The sequence below is a fragment of the Penaeus monodon genome, chromosome 16 (assembly GCF_015228065.2).
Source record: "Penaeus monodon isolate SGIC_2016 chromosome 16, NSTDA_Pmon_1, whole genome shotgun sequence".
In the NCBI taxonomy this organism is placed as follows: domain Eukaryota; kingdom Metazoa; phylum Arthropoda; class Malacostraca; order Decapoda; family Penaeidae; genus Penaeus; species Penaeus monodon.
The window spans coordinates 28,276,969-28,286,282 of record NC_051401.1 but is presented as its reverse complement, the minus strand read 5'-3'; positions in this window follow the sequence as shown (position 1 = coordinate 28,286,282).

The window sequence follows — 9,314 nt, the reverse complement described above, 5'->3', positions numbered from 1 at the left end:
GGGGAGTTCTGTCAGAAAGTGGAGCAGCGGCCACGGAGGCCGTCACACTCTCACGGGAAGTGGAAGGAGGAAGGAGGGGGGCCCGTGAGATTGGAGGTGAAGGTGGGGTGCAGGAAAGGTGGGAAGTTAGTTTATTCTAGTCTATTTTTTATTACTTTTTCCTTTCTAGAGCCAGTATTTCTCACTTAAGGGTAAATTCGGAGACAGTGTAAAAGGAAAATAAAAAAGAAAAGAGACTTCTAAAAACTATATTGGAAAAAACCGGGAAATTAATAAAAAAGAACAAGAAACAGGAGGAGGATGACGAAGAAGATAAACACTAGAAATCGAGACAGGGATACGCATATAGCCATCCGCAAACATCCGGGTATTTTATCTAGCAAAGCTTCCTAGAGCTTCAAGAAAAAAAAATGTATTGGAAAAAAACGGGAAATAAATAAAAAAGAAAAAGAAACAGGAAGAGGATGGCGAAGAAGATAAACCTTAGAAATCGAAAGAGAAAGGAGGGAGGGGAAAGAGTAGAGAGTAGAAAGGGAAGGGGGAGGAAATGAGGGAAAATGCTGGAGGGGAGGGGTTAGAGGGAAATGAAGGAGAGAGAAGGGAAGAGTGGAAAAGGGCGGGTGAGAGCGGGTAGAGAGGGAATGAGGGGAAGGGGAGAGAACCAGGACATGCCCAGTTAGCAGGTGTTACGTTCTAGGATGTTTGTGAAGGACGCTCGGCCGCCAGAGGGAAGGAAGGATTGAGTTAGTTTTTTCCCAGTCACGTATTTTTTTTCTCCATAAAAAGGATTAGAAGAAAATACTGGAGCATGGCGTTGCTGGAAATTGCACGATAGACCAACATAACAGGCAAATGGAGATAGGGAGACGGAGAGGGAGAGGGAACGGTGGAGAGAGAAGGAGAGAGAGGGGAGGGGGGGAAGGGAGAGGAAGAGGGAGGGAAGGAGAGGAGGTAGAAAAAGAGCAATAGAGACATACAGACATAGATAATGAAAATGAGAGGGGGAGGGGAAAGAAGTAGGTAAAGGGAGGGAGAGGGGAAGGAGATGATCACGGGAAGGATGAAAGGGCGAAAACTAGAATTTTTGATTCTCGTGAGAGGCGGACGCCTGCCGCTCATCCCGGAGAAGTCTAGGAAGTTGGTGTCCATATTTCCTTTGTTCCATCGATGGAATTCCCTCTCCCTGCGCCTGGCCCGCCCTCTCTCTCTCTACATTTGCTCCCTGTCCTTAGTGATCCCGACGTACCCTGGTGTACCCTGGTGTACCCTGGATATGCCGCCTTCATGCGACTTGGACTGAATCTGGACTCCTTTGTCTTCGTGTAATGTACCATAATATGTAGCGATCCATTTTATGTTGTTATTTGAGGTCCGCTATTATAAGCCAGTATTTTTTTTTACATATCTTAGTTTTATTTTTACTCTGGAACTTTCAATGCCTGTTAATCTGCCTTTATTTACAGGCAGCCTTTGTAGACCACTTGGGTACATTTTCCTTGTAAGTAACGTCAGGTCCCACGTAAGAACAAACAAAATCCGGAGCCCTTACTCGGACATGCCCTCCTCTCACGGGTACGTCATTATACCCACCAACATCCGCACCCTCGCCCACAGTACCCGTACCCTTACCCGGGCCCATACCGACACCCTGGCCTTACCCGACTTTTTGTCAGCGAAGAGAGCTGGGAAATACATTTTCCTCGACAGCTAAAGTTCATATCTGATACACTGTTAAAGATTATAAACTGAAGCGATTGCTGTAAATGATGAGATATCAGTGAAAGCATCTTGAGATACATAGAATTTATGAGTATATTTTTTTTGCCAGATAGGGTGAATTATCCTTGGTAGGAGAAAAAGGGCCTTGTGAATGGCACAGGTGGACGCGCTGGAACATGATGACGTCAGGCCACTCTATCGGCTCACCTGTCAGTTGCGGCCAATTAAAGAGGCAGAGATAACCACCTGTGGGGGGATTGGTTATGGCTGTTTTTCATCATTCTTTTTCATTATATAAATAACTCATGTGATACTCACATCCTGTAGAGTAAAATTATCTTAAGAACTCTGGGGGGTATATATAAATACACACACACACACACACACACACACACACACACACACACACACACACACACACACACAACAAAAAGCAAACAACACAACAACACAAAAACAACTAAAACGTTTTTCCCCCCCCCCCCCCCATTTTATTTTGTTTTTTTATTGGGAGTCGTTTTTTAAAACCAAAAAAGGGGAAATTTTTTTTTAAAATTAAACCCCCCTTTTTTAGGGGGTTTTTTTTTTAAATTTTTTTTTTTCCCCCCCCCCTAAAAAAAAAAAACCCCCCCCCCCCCCCCCTTTTTTTTTTTTTTGGAAAAGGGGGGGGGGGGGGGGGGGGGGGGGGGGGGGGGGGGGGGGGGGGGGGGGGGGGGGGGGGGGGGGGGGGGGGGGGGGGGGGGGGGGGGGGGGGGGGGGGGGGGGGGGGGGGGGGGGGGGTTTTTTTTTTTTTTTTTTTTTTTTTTTTTTTTTTTTTTTTTTTTTTTTTTTTTTTTTTTTTTTTTTTTTTTTTTTTTTTTTTTTTTTTTTTTTTTTTTTTTTTTTTTTTTTTTTTTTTTTTTTTTTTTTTTTTTTTTTTTTTTTTTTTTTTTTTTTTTTTTTTTTTTTTTTTTTTTTTTTTTTTTTTTTTTTTTTATTTTTTTAAAAAAGGGGGCAGGGGGGAAAGGGAAAAAAAAAAAGGGGGGAAGAGAGGAAAGAAAAAAAAAAGAAAGAAAAGGAAAAAGAAAAAGAAGGAGGGAAAGGAGAAGTAAAGAAGAGAGGGGAAAGAAAAAAAAAAAAATAAAAAAAAAAATTTTTAAAAAATAAATTTAAAAAATAAAAAAATTTTAAAAAAAATAGGAAAGAAAGAAAAAAAAAAAAAAAAACCCAAAAAAAAAATAAAAAAAAAATAAATAAAAAAATAAAAAGGGAAAGAAAAAAAAAAAATAAAATAAAAAAAAATAAAAAAAAAAAAAAAAAAAAAAAAGAAAAAAAAAGAAAAAAAGAAAAAAGAAAAGAAAAAAAGAAAAAAGAAAAAAAAAAAAGAAAGGAAGATACAAAAAAAAAAAAAAAAATAAAAAAAAAAATAAAAAAAAAAAAGAAGAAAGAAATATAGAAAAAAGTAAAAAAGAAAAAGAAAAAAAAAAAAAAAAAAAAAAAAAAATAATTTTTAAAAATAAAAAATAAAAAAAAATAAAAAAAAAATTTAATAATAAAAAAATTTTTATAGAAATATAAAAAAAATAAATTTTAAAGAATATAAAAATAAATAAAAAAAATTAAAATATAAAAATTTTTAAAATATAATAAAAATATATTATTATATTATATATTATATAATAATAAAAATATATATAATATAAAATTATATAAAAAATTTATATATATAAATGTCTATATATATATATTTTAATATATTTTTATAAAAATATTTATTTAAAAAATAAAAAAAAAAAAAAAAAATTATATATATTAAAAATTATTAATATATATATATTATTTATATATATATTATAATATAAATATAATATAAATTAATTATTTATAATATATTATATAGTAATTAAAATATTAAATATATATAATATATATATTATTATTAATATAATATAAAATAGATTAAAATAATATAATAAAATTATTTTATTATATATATATATAAAATATATATATATTTATTTTATTATAAAAAATTTAATTTTTATATATAATTATTAAGATATTTTTAAAAAAATTATAATATAAATATAAAATATATTTTAAATTTTTTAATATAAAATATAAAATATATAATATATAATTTTGTTATATATATTTTTATATATTTTATATATATTTTATATATATATGTAATATATTTAATATTTTTAATAAAATTTTTATTATAATATAGAATATTTTAAAATATATAAAAAATATAATAGAAATATAAAAATAATATGTAATATTTTATATAATATAAAAAATTTAATATAATAGGAATAAATAAAATATAATTAAATTTAATTTTGTTTGTTATTTTAATATATATATATCAAAAAAATATATATAAATAAATAAAATATAATTATATATTTTTTAAAAAATATATGTAATATATAAAAAATTTGTATAAAATAGATACTTAATTATAAGAATAAATTAATATATAATAATATATATATAATTTTATTTTTATATATATGTAAAATTAATTTTATTTTATACAAATATAATATATATAAAAATAATATAACATATATATATTTATATATATTAATATATATATAATATATAATATTTTTAATGATTATAATATAATAATATATTATAAATTATATAATATATATTTTTAATATTATTAATATATTGTATATATATATATTATATATATATATATTATATATATTATATATATAAATATATAAATTTATATAATAAAAATTGAAATATAATTTTAAAAATAAAATATATGTATATATATATATATAATATATAATTATATATTTTAATTTATATATATAATATATATAATAAAATATATAATAATAAATATTATTATATATATATTAAAATTTTTATAAAATTATTTAATATATATATATTTTAAAATATATATAAAAAATATTAAATATATATAATAAATAAAAAATAAATTTTTAATACATAAAAAATATAAATATATATAAAAAATATTATAAAAATTATAAAAAAATTTTATATATATTATATATATATATTATATATATATTTTATTTATATATATAAACCTATTATAAAAATATTATATAAAATAAAATTTTATATAATAATAATAATTATTATATATAAATATAATAATATATATATATAATAATATATATTATATATAAAATATTTTTAAATATATATATTATATATATATTAAAAATATATTATTATAATATATAATATATTATTATATATATATTATATATATTATATATATATATATTATATATATTATATAAATAAAAATATATATTATATATAAGTTAATATATATTATATAATATTATATATATAAAATATATATTATTATAAAAATTAAAATATAATATATAAAATTAAAATTATATATATATAATTATATAAAATATTTTTATATATATATATATATATATATGTAAAATTAAAATATGGTTATATATATTTTGTATATATATATGTATATATATAAAAAGTATATTATATATTATATATAATGTATTATATATTATATATAATAATATATGTATAAATATATAAATTTAATATATAAAATTATAAAAAATTATGTATATAATGGTAATAGAATTAATATGTTATATATAAAATTTAATATATGTAAATTTTATATATAATTAAATAAAATTTTTATATATAATATGTAAAAATTTTAATATGAATATATATTTTTAAATAATATTAAATTTTTATATTTTAAATATAATATATTAATTTTTTATATTATTATAGAAATATATATAAATTAATATATTATAATATATTTTTAAAATTATAATATTTTGTATATAAAATTTTTAATAATGTAAAATATTTTATTATATTTTTATATTTTTTAAATAAAATGATATATTTTATTATAAAATAAATAATATTTATAATATAGTAAAAATTTATATATATATATAGGTAAAATAATATATATTTATATATTAATAATATATATAATTTAAATATGATAATATTTTTTATAATATTATATTATAAAATTTTATGAATTTTTGTATAAAGTATATATATATGATATATATTTATATAGTATTATATTTGAAATATATATATTAATTTTATAATTATATAATATTGTAATATATTTTATATATTATATAATATATATATATTTATTAATTATATATATATTATATAAATATATAATATATATTATATAATATATATAATAATATATATATATTAATATTATATATTATATATATATATTTTTTGTATAAAATATTATGTATATAAAATTTTATATGTATATATTATATATGTATAATATATATAATATTAATAATAATAATATTTTTATATTTTTATATGATAATGATATTATATATATATTTATTTTAGATATTTTATATTTTTATATAATATAATATATTATAATATAAATTTTTATATATAATTATATTATTGTTATATAAATTATATGTATTTTTAAATATATATATATATGTTTATAATTATAAATATATATATAATATTAAAATATTTTAATAATATTATATATATATATATATATATATTTTATATTATATTAAATGTATTATATATATATATATATATATTATTTATATATATTAATTTTATTATATATAATATATATATATATTATATTTATAATTTAAATATTATTATAATATATTATAATATATATAATATATTTGGGCATTTTTTTTTTCTTAGTACTTTATGGGTTTTGGGACATGTTTGCTTTCAAAACAGGATCCCTTTGCCGCTTTAAAGGGAACCCGGAAGAAGCAAAATTTGTAGTAAAAATAAGGAGAAAGGAAAGGGCTAGAAGAAGGGTGGAAGTAGAGTAGATTAAATTAACAAGAGGGGATGAGAAAGATTGGGAAGGAAAAAATTGAAAAGAGAGGGTAGAATTTAGGGGAAAAGAAGTGAAAAGGGAAGACAAAGGGAGAGAAGGAAACGCCTCAGAGGGGACACAACAGAGAAGACGACACAGGGAAACAAGAGAATGAACAGAGGGAAAAAAAACCCCAGAGAGGGGGCAGAAAGAAAGACAAGCAAGAGAGCGAGAGCGCCAAGGCCGTTCCCAGTGGGGAGAACATAACACGGGGGAAAAAATCCGGTTAGGGAGCCGCTTTATGTTTTCTTCACTGTTTTTGCAGGGGTGTATTGTTTCTTGGGAGTTTTGTTTTTTTTTCGGGGTTTTGTAGGGTTGAAGGAAAAGGGAATATGAACGCGGGAAGAAGAAGAACACAACTAAGAAGGCAATATTGGGATAGAAAGAACAAGCACAAGGACGAAAAGGAAAATGAATAAAGGCAGGAGGAGGATAGAAGGCGAATCAAAATGAAAATTCGTGTGCATTAATACGAACTCAACACAGCCAAACAACAGAGATCTTAGAGAAAATAAAAATGTAACATTTCACTGTTCTTACGTTTTATTTTTTTTTGTTAAGAAATAGGGCAATTTGTAAATATTTTTAATAGGGAAGGAATGAGAGGGCGAGAGGAGAAAGAGGGAGAGGAAAGCAGAGAGTAAGAGTGAGAGTGAGAGAGATGGGGAAGCCAGGAGGATGGTAGGGGGAGGGAAGGAGGGGCTTGGTGAGGGTATGAGGAGGAGAGGAGGGGCAGGAAGAGGGTGTGAGGAGAGAGGAAGGGCAGGAGAATGATATGAGGAGGGGAGGGAGGAGGAGCACAATGGGGAGGGGTACAATGAGGGTATAGGGAGGGGGAGGGGGGGGAAAACAAACACGCCCTCTCAGAACAAAGAAAACCCGTGGGAAACGACGCGAATTCGAAGAGTGGGGAGCGGCGCGCCTCCAGTTCTATGACTTGCAGCCTCAAGGAACGAAAGAGCTTGTTTAAAACGAAGAGCCCAAACGAAATTCCGAGAAAATAGATGAGGGGGAAAGTTTACAAAACCCTTTTCATTTTTTTAAAGAACTTTTTTTCTAGGGGGGACAGGTCGTTTCAGCGTTGCTATGCTTTAAAGGGGACTGAAAAAATTGGGAACCTAGATGTTTGTGCTACGGTTTTTCTTCTTGTCCGTCTGCCTTTTTCCCTTGTGTGAGGGCGCGGCGAGGAAAGCTTGCTGTGTTTGCTGAATGATGTTTGTGGAAAGTGGTGTGATTGGCCGGAACTAGAAATGTATTTTACTCCAAGAACGACAGATCTTGCAAGATCACCCTCGACGTTTTACCCCACGGGCCCTTTTTTGTGCAATTTTTCTCAAAAATACTATAAAAAACCAGTTATTCCCAAACAAATGTTTGGTTTTGTTCTCATCGCTCAGTGTTCGGCTCAAAGTCGCTCTCGCTGCCCACTTACTGGCATTTTCCTTCTTCCCTTCTTCCCGACTTCACTTTTTTCGTCTCCTTCGCTTTTGGGGGGCCCCCTTCCCCTTTTCCCCTCGCGCTTATCTCCCCTTACTTCCCCCCTCCCTGTTTCCCCTCTCCATTCTCTATATTTTTTTCCCCATTTCCCTTTCTTTTTGCTCCTCTCTATTCTCTTTCCCCCCCTCTCCCTCCCAGTCTCTCTATCTATCTATCTATCTATCTATCTTATCTAACTCTCTACTTGCCATCTCTCATATAAGATACAATAGGGTGAGGTAGTTATCGCCGGGCACATCAAATGCTGTCTGGGGTTCAGAGTTAAAGATTTAGCAGATCTCCCTTTCCAGCGAGAAAAAAGGGAACCCCTCAGATACACAAGCCCCGTCACCGGGCGGAATACTTTCAACTCTTGGCCACAAGAAACCTTTGGGTTTGTGGGGGGAGGGGGGGAAGGGGGAAAGGGGAGAAGAGGGAATGGGCAAAGGGAGGTCATGAGGGAGAAGAGGGAAGCGGATTAAAAATATTTACGAAGACATAGAAGAGACACGTGCAGTGATGACAAAAGTAACAACTAAAATGAAAACCATAATAGCCTTCGGCTCTGCCGAACCAAAAATGACAACTATCAATTTTAGTTGGCTTTTGTTACTTGTATTGCAACACGAATATTTACAAGAAAATGCACTGTCAAGGTAAATGAAGGCTTTGGGGAGTATCGGTCATATACAAGACAAAATGTGTAAGTGTGACAGAAATCGAAGAAGACGCTAGGAAAAGTGATTTTTTTTTGGGGGGGGGGAGGAATCGTTGGATTTTCGGAGATTTTCTGGAGGTCGAATTAGGCGGGCGCCGGCGAGGGCGAGCGCCAGTGGAGGAGGAGGCCGCACAGCCACAGCAGTTGCCTGACGTGTCACAATGCTCCCCCGCCCAGCCCTCTCTGCGTACTCGGTGGCCTCCGGGTTTCGCGCTGCCCGGTAACAGGTCACTCGGCGACGCGGGTCATGATGGCATGAGGTCATTAAAGCTGACCTTCGTGCTAGCAACAACAACTGAGCCAGCCCCTGCGAGGGACCTGGGCGGGGGCGGCCCGTGTCCCCGCGCCCGACTGGGGGCGATGGCTGTGTCGTGCCTAATGGCCCTCCTTTCTCGTTTCTGCCTTTAAGGAAGGGAAGTGCCTGCATGCCACCCCCCCCCTCTCTCTCTCTCTCTCTCTCTCTCTCTCTCTCTCTCTCTCTCTCTCTCT